Raw genomic sequence first — 14,361 nt, 5'->3', positions numbered from 1 at the left:
ATATAATAAGTATATATACTTTAACTCTGTTGAGTGCAGGGGTCCTATTAGTGTTGTAGCTGAGGGTTTCAGTCATTCAAGCTGTAGACGGAGTTGTTTTTGTGACTCAGTCTGCCTTGGGTGACAATGGGGTAATGATATTGTGCACACTTACTCATAATTTTTGTGCAGGACATCATTAGATGTAGTGCTTGGAAATAAACTCAAAAATGCACATCAAAGTACCAAAGACTTACTACAAATTTATTATAGCAGTGTCATGGCCAGTTAGGGTGATTCCAGAGAAGGGGAGCTGGAAAGGTAGACAAAGAGTTATAAAAAAACAAGAAAGCAGTAATCGAGCTGGATATTGTGGGGTTAGTTTGAGTGAAAAGCAGTCATGGGTCACTGGTGAGGTGCAAGGGGACAAGTGTGCAAAGGGACGGCCTGTGGCTTCATTTACTTAGGGCTCCATTTAACCTAAGGTCGGCCTTTTAATTACAGTCAGAGGTATATATAGAGCAGGCACATGCTGAGGCAGTCTATGGATGAAAGTGACTGATTCCATCTATTGTTTAATCACAGATAATTGTCATTGTTAAATAATGGATCTGTTCCTGCTCTAAACCAAACTGAAAATATTACTTTTTTCCCCTAACACCCATCCTAAGCTACCTCATACCCCAAATCTCACTTTTTTGAACATCTCATTTAATTTTTTCTTCTCCTATTTCTTCCTAATTCTTCTTTTACAACTTGCCTATATAACATCTTCATATGTTAAAATAACCTATTCTTTCAAATATCAAACCTCTTATTTACAGATTTACTTATTTCTTCATACATATGCTTTGTGCAGCAATAAGGAAATTGAAGTCAGGAAAAACAGCAGGTTCAGAGGAGGCCACAGCAGATATGATCAAGATGTTGGGTGAGATGGGGGATGAAGTAGACCCATATATATATATATATATATATATATATATATATATATATATATATATATATATATATATATATCTACAGTGGATATAAAAAGTGTACACACTCCTGTTAAAATGCCATGTTTTTGTAATATAAAAAAATGAGACAATAAATCATTTCAAAACTTCTCACCTTTAATGTGACCTATAACCTGTACAATTCAATTGAAAAGCAAACAAATCTGTTAGGGGAAAAAATATAAAAAATAAAAAACATACAATAAGCCGGTTGCATAAGTGTGCACATCTTTAAACTAATACTTTGTTGAAGCACCTTTTGATATAATTACAGCATTCAGTCATCCTGGGTAACAGTCTATCAGCATGGCACATCCAGACTTGACAATATTTGCTGACTCTTCTTTTCAAAAGCACTCCAAATCTGTCAAATTGTATAGTCATCTCTTGTCTTGTGCACAGCCCTCTTCAAGTCACCCAACATATTTTCTATTGGATTTAGGTCTGGGCTCTGGTTGTCCCATTCCAAAACTTTAATTTTCTTCTGGTGAAGCCATTCTTTTGTTGATTTGGATGTATGCTTGGGGGTCATTGTTGTGTTGAATGGTGAAATTTGTCTTCATTTTCAGCTTTCTAGCAGACACCTGAAGGTTTTGGGCCAAAAGTGACTCATATTTGGAAATGTTCATAATTCCCACCACCTTGACTAAAGCTCCAGTTCCAGCTGAAGAAATGCAACCCCCAAAGCATGATACTGCCACCATCATGCTTCACCATGGGGATGGTGTCCTTTTGGTGATGCGAAGTGTTGTTTTTGCACTAAACATACCTTATGGAATTGTGGCCAAAAAGTTCAGCCTTGGTCTCATCAGGCACTAACACATTTTCCCACATGTTTGTGGGAGATTTGATGTGTTGTTTTGGAAATTTTAGCCAGGCCTGGATGTTTTTCTGTGTAAGAAAAGGCTTCTATCTTGCAACCCTACCCCATAGCCCAGACATATAGAGAATATGGGAGACTGTAGTACACAATCAGTACTTGACAGAAATTCCTGCAGCTCCTTCAGTGTTGCTGTAAGTCTCTTGGCAGCCTCTCTTGTCTTTTCATCAATTTTGGAGGGATGCCCAGTTCTTTGCAGTATCACTGTTGTCCCATATTTTCTCCACTTTTTCATGACTGTCTTCACTTGTTCCATGGTATATCCAATGCTGTGGAAACTTTTTTGTATCCTTCTCCTGACTGATACCTTTTAACAATGAGATCCCTTTGATGCTTTGCAAACTCTCTATGAACCATGGCTTTTGCTGTAGCAGGCAACTGAGTAAATGTCAGGAAAATCCTACTAGGATAGCTGAAGTTTATTTGGGGTTAATCAGTTTCTTTAATTGATGGCAGGTGTGTACCCAAGAAGACTGGATGCTGTAATTAATTCAAAAGGTGCTTCAATGAAGTATTCGTTTAAGGGTGTGCACACTTATGCAACCAATTTATTGTATGTTTTTTGTTTTGTATATTTTTCCCCTTGTGATTCCCGTGCACTGGCCCAGCAATCAAGGAGCCTCAATCCTCACCACTAACACCAGTGAGGGGTGTCAATATAGGGAAATGATAACAAATACACACACAGTAAAATACAATTTCCCTAAAGAGCACACAGAGATCACAGTCAGTCTGGGGCTGGTTTCTCCCTTTCCCTCCAGGTCCCCAATAAGACTGCCCACTGGCAGAGCTATAGGGTCCAGATCTCAGTCTAGTGGGCAAGATAAAACCTTCAGCACCCTCTTTGTCCAACCAGTACTTCATGTCCCTGCCCAAGTAGCTGACACACACACACACACACACACACACACACACACACACAAACACACACACACACACACACACACACACACACACACACACACACACACACACACACACACACACACACACACACACACTCTTTGAGATACGAGTTATATACAACCACACAGATACTCCTGGGAAAGGCTGGCACAGGTTCTCTAGCTGTGCCCCATTTACCCAGACTACACAGTAGAAATCACTGCCACCACCCAGCTAATATTTTTCAGCTACTCAAAGGCCCTTATTAAAGGGTGTCCAATTATTACTGTGCAATATTATTATCCAAATGGTAAGTGTGACTGAACAGCAAAGCTTATTTGGAGTGACTTGGTACACTATCATTTTATACATGCAATGTACTCTTAGAGCTTAAATTATATCTACACAAAACAGCCACAGTTGAAAGGTTTAAAAATATTTATTAATAAATAATAAAAACACAACACAATACTTCTTACTACACAGTGCTAGTCAAAACTTCAGAGATTACAGAGAAATACTTAAAGTAATACTGTAGAAAAGTTCTGACATCAACACAGAAAAACACTTAGTCTAATCTTCCTAATTCCTAGCTATTTCTAAGAGAAAACACAGTTCTAAAATTCTATTACATCTAGACACAGGCAGAGATCTGGTGAATTGGATGTTCTCAAGACAAATGCTCTCCTGCTCTCATTCTTTTTGTCCTTAAATTGATAATACAGCCCCACTGATTCATTTCAGATTACACCATTTCTTTCTGGTTCCCCTTTATAATCTTGAAATACTGAAATCTCGAATTTCAGTATCCCGAGACCATAAAGGTGAATTTTCAGAACAGTGAAAGTGCATAATTGTGAATTTGAATATCTCAAATTCGCAGTTATGCTTCTTTACGTGCGGTGGTTTGTGTGGATGGTGTACAGTGTCATGTGTGGATTTGGGTGCAATTTAACATAAGTGAGTGTTATGTAAGGGTTTTGGGTGGGAGTTTGAATGTATGTGAGTGTGTTTGTAAGTTGTACATGTGGGTTAGGGAAAGCAGGTGAGTGTATGAGTGTGTAAGTGTTGGATGTCTTGCTGTTTGTATATGTGTGGTGTGTGTGTGTGTGTGTGTGTGTGTGTGTGTGTGTGTGTGTGTGTGTGTGTGTGTGTGTGTGTGTGTGTGTGTGTCTCACAAGATTTCATTAATTATTGTTTTCCCTCACTGCTTTTATACATATAGGTTATCTGATATAATAAGTAACACCAGTTACTTTCCAATTCACTAGCTATTATTATAACATTGAATTGCTTGCTCTTTTCCAACATTTTTGTATGCAGAATACACTATTTAGCACTTTTACATTGAATGCAAGATGCCATATTTAAACCTTTCATTCAATACTGGTAAATCCTTTGTTGCACCTTTTATCTATTTGTGTTTATTGTCTTTTGTTGCTTAAGATTCTGTCATTATCAGGGAGGTATTATTCTATTTCAAAATCATACCCAATGCCAAACTAATAGAAAAACAAGCATTTGTCAAAATGGGCCTTCTTCAATAAAATCATCTCATTCCTATAATCTAAGCAATATCTTACCCATATTACTACTCTATAAACCACTTCAGTACAGTCAAATTTGTTTCAATATCAGTACCTTACTGAAGTCTTCATAGGCTATAGTGACTTCTTCCAGTTTGGTACTGTTACTATGTAAAGAAAGAACTTTCCAAAGACATGAGTGGTCCTCCCCAGAGAAAAACATTAACAACAGTAACATTTCTGACAAGTTCAGTCAATAAAATCTCTCCTGGTAGGAGATTGTTTTGTAAACCTTGCATTCACAGTTGTAAGCATGCTTCTAACTTTCTTAAATTCTTTAGTGGGAATAACCTTGGCATTTATTGTTTCCTTCTAATCTCCTGCAACTCTTTGGAGTAAGTAACTAGTTGATAGTGGTGTTGAGTCATAAACTGATCATGCTCTGTCTGATATAAATGGATCTGGAGTGGAGGGCTAAATTCCCCCCGCCCCAGTAACATTACCATCACCCTTACCCTTACCTGAATGCAATGCTGCTGTACTTAGCAAAGTTACTGATTTTGTTTTTCTCTTCATTCTCTTCTTGCGTAGTTATACTAACTGGCACCCTCACCCAGTGTAGAATTCATTAATTCACTAACTCCTCACAGTTATGTCTTTGAAGTTTGTCAGCCTTTACAGTTTCTAGTAGCAAAAATGCATTGTGTTAAGAAAATAAAGAAAAGGGAATGGCATCTTCAAAAAGTAAGGAAAATCAGGATATCAAATAAAAGAATGGTTAAAAATGCTGAAAAATGAAAGGTAGAAATGGAGATAAAATATAATAGGGTACAAAAATATGATACAAATGAATAGAGATAAAATAAAGATATACAGAAAAGATACCTGGCAGGCATTATAAAAGAAAGGGGGAAAGGAAAACTAGTGTGCATAAAAATTCTGTGGACTATGTACCCTTGTAGTATGTTCCTACAATTTTTCCTGCAATTCTGACACTTAATTATTATTTTTTTTTATTTGGAATAATCAGATCCCTATTAATACTACAAATACTCTTGCTGGGACATCCCTTGTTTTTTTCTTCTAGTTCTGATATTTAATTATGTATTCTATTACATATTATAAATTCTGTCCTTTCACTGCTGCTGTACATTTCAGACTCGATTTCCACGTACATTTACCCTAGGTACAAACCTTTTTCTTCAGCAATGTTTTAGTATTGTTACATCCCAGTCTAGTTTATAATACTAAGCAATATCAACTTTATTTTAGTTGCACATCTGTACATTGGCATCCTTCTTTTAAAATTGTTCTGTTAATACTTTTGTTTGTTATAATTTTCACATGAAACTGATCATTTGTGGGGTAAGAAAGAATGGTTATAGTTCCTTTGTCTTCTTACTTACATAGCTATCTGTTCTTCTCCATCTCAGATATGCTGTTAAGATAACCTAAGTAATTGTAAGTAGCATGCAAATATTGATAGAGTTAATAATGAAATGGAAAAAATTGAAACCATGCTTTATGCAATCAATGCAAAAATCACTGCAGTGATAGAATAACTTATACATTAATAGATACTATTTACAAGACATACATAAAGTTGTAAGACAAAGAGCAGGAAATTATTTATGTAATAAAGCACTTACTACAGACAGAATCAAAAATTAAAGACGTTCATAAATGCTCTGATACTGATTAGAAACAGAAATGCTGCAAGGCATTTAAGTGAAAAGATATCCTGAAGAAAATGTCAGCATGGAAAAAAGGCTTGTTTTTTATTGAAGGAAGAAATGAGTTCAGGCCTGACAAAATTATAGGTAAAAGTCATCTTCAAAAAAGAGATGCTTGAGAGGAAATAAGAATCACATGCAAATACGTAGAGTAAAATGAAAAAAAGGGCAGGAGAAGGGCAAGGCTATTCATAAACTGGCGCACAGCTGCAGACATGCATTCCACAAGGCTACTGTGTTTGGCATACTGGCTATCATTACTGTAAGTGTTAGACCTTGTGCTAATGACAAGAGGCATGTTGAATAATAGCAATGCTTTTACCTGGTGCATGTAGGTATATAGTACACAATGGCATGCTAGGTGAACTGGCAGTACAGACTTAATCGATGTGTGTCATGATAGCACTACACAGAACAGTGGGAACAGCTACTTAGTAAAGAATGATATGTCTGACATGACTTATTTAATAGCTGTTCCCTGCTGTCATGCTACACAGTGATTCGTAAAACATTTCCATTCCTTGTGCATAACAGTTGGCTAGTGTCATTGCCATCATACAAAAATAAGTTGATTTAGTACCGTCAAAACAGCCATTCCTGAAAGCTCAGCTGTGGCACAGTACTGGGTTGGGACAACTGTGGTTGTGATAGCAGGTTTATACTATCCAAATATGTGCTTGACCTTCACACTCCCAAAGTGTATGGAGAAAACCCTACAATTTCAAGAAAGATGCCAGCCCAGTGGATGAGTGGAAGTATCTTAGTCAGGTTTACAGATTATAGCAAAAGAACAGTAGATATGTTGTGTTCCACTAGAACTTCATTAACACATAACCATTCAGAAAAAAAAATCAAACAACTTAGCTATATATTCATCATGTGATATAGCTACAATTAGGATGAAATGTTGTCAGTAAGCAAATTAAATTAATAAGTACATAAATAAATAAATAAAGGATAAAAAAATGTTCAAAAATATCATAAAAACAATTTGGACCATTCACCTTCTATTAATAAATAGATGAATTATGAGTGCATTCTATATGTAGTAATTAATAGTTTAGAACTGTATGCACTAAGCAAAATGAAAAATAATAAACAAAGTTAAAAAATACAATCTGAAATATGGGGAGAATCGGTTATTTGGGACAAACTTTTATATGATGAAGCACTGTGCTACTTATCTGACTATACCTTTTATAAGAAATTACTCCATGACCCTACTGTTACATTCAAATAACATACTGGTAATACTCTTTATTTCTGAGAAATTAAGTTATTGCTAAAACCCTTAAAAAGGTTAACAGCAGGAGATCCAAAACCACATTTTTTATCTTTTATACAAGGGGCATTAATCCAGAGAAAAGGTTCCAGTTTACCCATAGTGCCAGAAAGGTGATGACATCACCTGTTGGAATTTTTTTATTAAAAAAAAAAAAAGAATATGGGTTAACTAATAGATTATTCAAAACATCTTTCTGTAGAACATCTTCAAATTATGAATGACATTCATGCACAAGTGTTCACAAGTTGATTGTATTCAGTCACATAGATGTATTAATTTAGAAGTTTGTTTGATGTTTTGTTTTATTGACCCCTTCGAAAAGAATCATCTTGCAAGCACACACATGGGTAATTAATAACTGTTGTCTGACAATTGAATTGGTGGTATGTTTCATTCTATTCGAGTTGTGTTTTTTGTTTTGTCTGTCAGAGAAGTGCATTTGTAGTTCTTTATTGTTTGTGCAGTTGCTCAATTTTCATTATGGCGAACTTTTTCTGCTGATAGGGAACTGAGGAAATCTGAAAAAAGAAAATATGGAGATAGTCTAAAGGCATCTGCAGATTTGCACTTTGGCTTTCATGAAATGGAAAAAATATTTACTCATACCCAGAGTTTATACTGGCAATATTGTGTTTACAGAAAATATTCAGCAAACTGCTCCTTGTGGGCTGTTTCTTACTAAAACAAGCACATAGTCTCATCAGAGAACAGTCCCAGCATAAATGGCATGAGCAAATTGAAAAGGCTGATAGCAATTTATGCAGCTTATTTTGGATTATGTTGAACTTTTTGCAGTTGAATTGTAGCATTTTTTATTTTGCCGGTCACAGAAGTGCATTTGAAGTGGTTTTAACTGTGATAGAAAAATGTTTTTCAAAGATGTATAGAACAGCTTGTGTATACAAATTCCAACCTAGATTTCATTGACTCTGGCAATATCAACCAAAATCCATTGAGATCAGTATTTCAGTGATCTCAATTCAATTATTTGTGCATCAACAGCTTTTAGTTAACATTCTGTGAGTTAATTAAAATCTGTTCAACAACAGTGAATGCAGCTGTAAAAGGATATATCTACATTCAAAATAATCTGTATTTGCTGAAACAAAACACAAAATAGCTATTTGCTGTCACAAGTCAGTCTTAATGAGAAAAGAGTTCATACAGTTAGTTCTAAACACAGATCCTACACAGGCTTTTGGCAAGAAATGCTGAGACTTAATAAAAAGGCTGGATTTAGACTAGATACAGATATAGAGTGCAATATTATGTCTGAAGAAACATTTCAGTCATTAAGAGTAAAAGGACCAGAAAAGGGAAAAAAAAAATATATATATATATAGACACACACACGCATACACACACACACACACACACACACACACACACACACACACACACACACACACACAAATACACAGGGACACTGTAATTCAAAGCTTTCTTCTCCCATGCTTTGTATTATTGTACTGTACAAGTGTGGGGATGTACATGCAAAACACATGTGCATTAAACAGGGTGAGAAGGCAGAAGAACATTAAAGTGCTGTTATGCAAGAAATGTATTTAAAAAAGGTAATCAACTTCTTTCTTAAAGTACACCATTCTATAACAGTAGTAATCTACTCCTGGGTGTGGGTATCATAGGATTTAAGCATACTTGTCTTTGTTTGATTACTTGGGGTTCATCCACATGATCAAACCACACTAACCATGGGTAAATTCTGTGATACCCAGACCCAGTCATGGATTATTGCAAAATATGTCTTTCTTTCTCTCAAACAACAGGATCAAGAGAATTCCTAACTAATTATACTAAGAGTCTGGAGAGTTTCAGATATAGGTAATTCAAGTAACTGCTTATGCGGTTGGACTGTTGTTAGCCTCCAGATGTAGGAACTGATGAAATAATGTTTATCAAAATAGCTCATTTGTTTGGTATCTGTGGAGAAGGACACAAGCTTGCATGCAGTTGTATAGATTATAGAAAGATAAACATTAGCAACACCCAAGCAATGTCAGTCCCATATATATATATATATATATATATATATATATATATATATATATATATATATATATATATATATATATGTGTGTGTGTGTGTGTGTGTGTGTGTGTGTGTGTGTGTATTTATGAGTCCCTATCAATTGATCAAGTTCTTCTCAGAAACTCAAAATTCACATGGTTGAGATTATATGATCACGTTTTTGAAAACCTGAAGCTTTTGAATGGAAAGTGCAGTATAGTGCGGATTGGGAAATGTACTATTTTCCTCACCGTAGAGTGATCTCTGAGTTAGTATATATAATTTGCAGGGGATGTGCCCTCCCTGCAAAAATGTAAAAAAGGTAGATTTTTGTTGTTTTTTTTTCTGATGTTCAAGGTTTTGGAAACTCGATCATATGGTCTCAAGCATATGAATTTCAAGTTTCTGAAAACTCGATCATCTATATATATATATATATATATATATATATATATATATATATATATATATATATATATATATATGTAAATATATATAGCTATAGATGTATAGACAATGAAACAGTACGAAGGAATGTAGTTTATCAACCTTAACTCTAACAAATGCCATCTTTAAGGAAGCCCAAAAGAGAACAAAAAACCAGTAAAACAAACCAGGACGAGCCAAATCAACTGTAGAACACTGGTTTAATAATGCTAGTTAAAATTATAACACACCAAAAGAGTACTTAGCGCTTTCACCCATAGAATACAATGGGCATTATCAGAGTACAAACACTATCACAGCAAATTCCATTTAAATAGAAGCAGCAATTAGTAGTTAATTAATTAATCAAACCATAACTAATACAAAACAATTGTAATTAACTTGATTTAGCATTCATTTATATGTACAAAACTCATTGTAGTCCCTAAAGAAAGTTGCTTAAAAGGACTGTCTGTATCAATGGTTGTATTGTAAGACAAAAATATGTATGTATATAGTATATATAACAAATACATATGATAAATAACTCTATGAAGTAATTAAAAAATAATTAAAAAACGTTGGCACAATTATTAAAATATTAAAATTAATAATGTAAAAATATACAAATAATTTTAGTTTAAAATGGGCCTTAAATACTTATGATAAATAAATAAAATGTAATTAAATAAATTGTGATTTATATTTGAGTATACTAGCTATAGAAATGTAGTTGTTGATACCTGGGTGAATATTTGCATTAAGTCTTAGTTGCCATAGACATTCTTTAACTTCTAATAATGTCTTTTCATCCCCTCCTTTGTTGTTGTTGTAGGATATTCTATCTATCACAAAGAATAGGAACCTTTTAAAATTGTTGCATCTTGTGCTGCGTGTATAAAGTGCACTAGTGTTTTTTTTCTTTTTGATATCCCTAACATGTTCTCCTATTCGGTCTTTAAGCTTTCTAACAGTTTTCCCTACGTAATATGCTGGGCATGTTGAACAGGTAGCAAGATATACTACCATTTTAGTATTGCAGTTGCAATATCCCGGGCATCTAATAGTTTTTCGAAAGTTACAAACTACTACGTATGGACCGTCATTAATATATTTACATGTATGACATGTACCACATTTGCCCATCTTGGACTTTAGGTAGATATTCTTACTATGTGTTGCTTCAAAATACTCCTTTAAATTCATGCCTCTACTATAGATAATTTTAGGCCATAAACCCAGAATATCAATACATTCATCATTATTCATAAATACACTAGCCCAACTTCCTCGTACAGCATTAACTATTTTCATAGATATATCATTAAAGGGAATAACTAAAGCATCATTTCCAATTATTGGTCTATTCTCACAAGTAGCATTTGTAATACCAAACTTAATAATCGGTTGATAGATGTGCTGTCTTTTAATCCGTATCTCAGCACTTGTTTTGTCAATCAATTCCTTTGGGTATCCTCTGTCTAAAAACATACAAGACAATATTTCTATTTCATCACAAAAAACCCTGTCATCACTGATCATTCTTGAGAGCCTAACCATTTGTCCTTTGATTAAATTCTTCTTTTGATGGTAAGGGTGACAACTATCAAAGTGTAAAAAAGAATTAGAATGTGTTTTTTTCGAAAAATGTTGGATTCTAACCTATCATTGTTTTTATACAATAGTATGTCTAGGTATTCACAGTAGTTGTCAACTATCTTACTAGTAAAACACAAAAAACTAGATGTAGTTTTAAGAAATGATTCAAATTCAACAAATCTTTCTCTGGTTCCTTTCCAAAAAATCAAGATGACGTCCAGGAACCTCAGATAGAGAACAACATCATCCCAAAAACAAGATGTAAACATCGTTTGTGTCTCCCACAAAGCTAACACAAGATTGGCATAAATAGGGGCACATCTTGCCCCCATCGCTACCCCTGTTTTTTGTCTAAAGTATTCACCATTTAAAAACATATAATTGTTTTTGAGTACTAATTCCATCAATTCCCTTAAAAGTTTACATTTATTGTTACTAAATGTACCAAATTTTAGTAGGCTTGCCTCAAACATTTCTAAACCCTGCTTGTGGGGTATTACAGTGTAAAGACTTACAATATCAATAGTGATCATAGAAAACTCAGGATTTGTTCCAGCAAGATTGATTCTTATTTTATCCAAACAATGCCAGGAATCTTTCACAATATGGTCCAAGTTAGTTAATACTTCTTTACACTGATGGTCAATAAAGGAAGCCATAGCCTCCGTTTTGGACCCTCTGGCAGAGACTATTGGTCTAAAAGGTGGATCATAGACATTTTTGTGAATTTTCGGAATACCAAAGATGGATGGAGTCATAGGATGTTCCACATTTAGAAAATTATATTCATCCTTAGTAATGACTCCATCCATCAGGTATTCATACAAGATCCAATCCAATTTAGTGTATGCTCTATGAATTTCATATTTTGACACCTTTTCGTAAGTGGTGTTGTCACTTAACATTATCGTCATTTTGTTAAAATAATCATCTTTATTCATAACAACCACACCCCCACCCTTATCGGGCTTCATAACCCTGTATTTATCTGTTGTTGTTAGTTCTTTCAAACAAAATCTTTCAACTGTATTTAAATTGTAAGATATAGTTCTTTCATTTTTCACAATTCTACGTATCTGAGTATCACATAACCTCTCAAATACTTGAATGATGGGGTTCTGGGGGGGTATGAATGTGCTTTGTCTTTTTAAAGTAAAATAGTGGTTGTCATTTTGCATGCTTTTGTTCTTAAAAAACATCCTTAAATTAAGTTTTCTAGTAAAAAGGTTTAAGTTAATAAGAATTTTACCAATATCTAATCTAAATTTAGGAACAAATTTAAAACCCTTTTTAAAAAGGTTTAAATAACTTACATCAAACTTAAAATCAGTAAAATTGTACACACTAAAACCTCCATCAGCCAAAATGGAACATTCACATCCATTTACATTATTACATGTCTCATTTGTATCATCATCAAAAAAGGAAAATTCTTCAGAGCTTTGTACACAATAATTATTCCGGATGTCATGGTTTAAATCAGAACCAGTAATAACCCCTGTTGAGCACCCTAATGTGACATTACATTCAGCCTGTATACATGTAATATCATCCTCAACTACCGATACCATGAGTTGGTCCTGTGATTTTTGTTCAGGTATTGGTGGTTCTGCTGTTGACCCCCATAGCGGTCCCTTAACCACTCTGATGTCCTCAGAATCGGTTCTTCTAAAAAAGCCCCCTCCACATTTTCATACACAGCCTCATTTAGTGCACCTTTGTGTAGTGCATTAGAATTAGTGTGATGTGTGTTACAAGTGTCATTATCCACTGTGTCCACCCCATCAGGTTTAGATATACGTTTCATATTTTTGAAATCCTTAAAATGTGAATAAGCTCTCTTATACCTATAATCATTAGTGTCCCTAGTAAGCTTGTGATTTTTAGCTTCCAACCCTTTTAAAATAAACTTATCATTATCCTTTAAAATCTTATCAAAACGATTTCTGTTAAAATCAAATAAAAGGTCTTTTCGAATACTTTTATCAAGTTTGGTTAAATGCTCATTCAAAACAGACAGTTTGTTGTTGTTATTACATATAATGAGTTTCATAAGCTCAATACCTGTTCTGTCGAACAGATGTATTAGTTCGTTGAATAGTTCAGTCCCTTCAGTAAAACCAAAAGGTAATTTGAACAACCGAAGACCTTTCGGAACCTGTCCCAATTCCATCGACCTTTCCAAAAACGCGTTGTCCATTTGTAGGGATTTAAATGTTTTAAGTGCTCTTTCAAACTGCGTGAACTGTGCATTGAGGCTATCAAATTCAGTAGTATTAATAGGAAATGTGGTGCTTAATGTTGGTGCTGCCAAAATGTCTTTAAGTTCCTTCGTCATACCATTTCCTTATAAAACTCCTCTACTAATCCCATCCCTAGTGTTCGGTGCAGCGTTAGATGTGGGGGCTCCACGTTGAACAGTTCCTATAACCCCTCCTCCTGTTGCATTGACCGAACCATTACTAGTTGACGGACGTATCGGACTACTTCCTGGTGTAGAGTGTAGCGTAAACAATTGTTCCTGGGATTCGGTAACTGTAGCATAAGTAGCAGCTGGGCTAGTGATACCTTTATCACTTAAGGCTCGTAGCAATCTTTGGGAAATCTCCAAATGCTGCTTCATTAAATCTTCCATAGTAGCACAAAGCCCAAAAAGCACAAATAGAAATAAAACTAAAAACAGGTTTGAACTGTAAAAGTAGTTATACGCAGAACAGCCAGATAATCCGACAGTGAAATGGAACGCCTCACATCCACATGTAGAAATCCAAAAGAGAACAAAAAACCAGTAAAACAAACCAGGACGAGCCAAATCAACTGTAAAACAATGGTTTAATAATGCTAGTTAAAATTATAACACACCAAAAGAGTACTTAGTGCTTTCACCCATAGAATACAATGGGCATCATCAGAGTACAAACACTATCACAGCAAATTCCATTTAAATAGAAGCAGCAATTAGTAGTTAATTAATTAATCAAACCATAACTAATACAAAACAATTGTAATTAACTTGAT

Source organism: Protopterus annectens, chromosome 10.part0 (assembly GCF_019279795.1).
Source record: "Protopterus annectens isolate FY-2018-M chromosome 10.part0, PAN1.0, whole genome shotgun sequence".
Classification (NCBI taxonomy): Eukaryota; Metazoa; Chordata; order Ceratodontiformes; family Protopteridae; genus Protopterus; species Protopterus annectens.
This window is presented reverse-complemented; position numbering follows the sequence as displayed.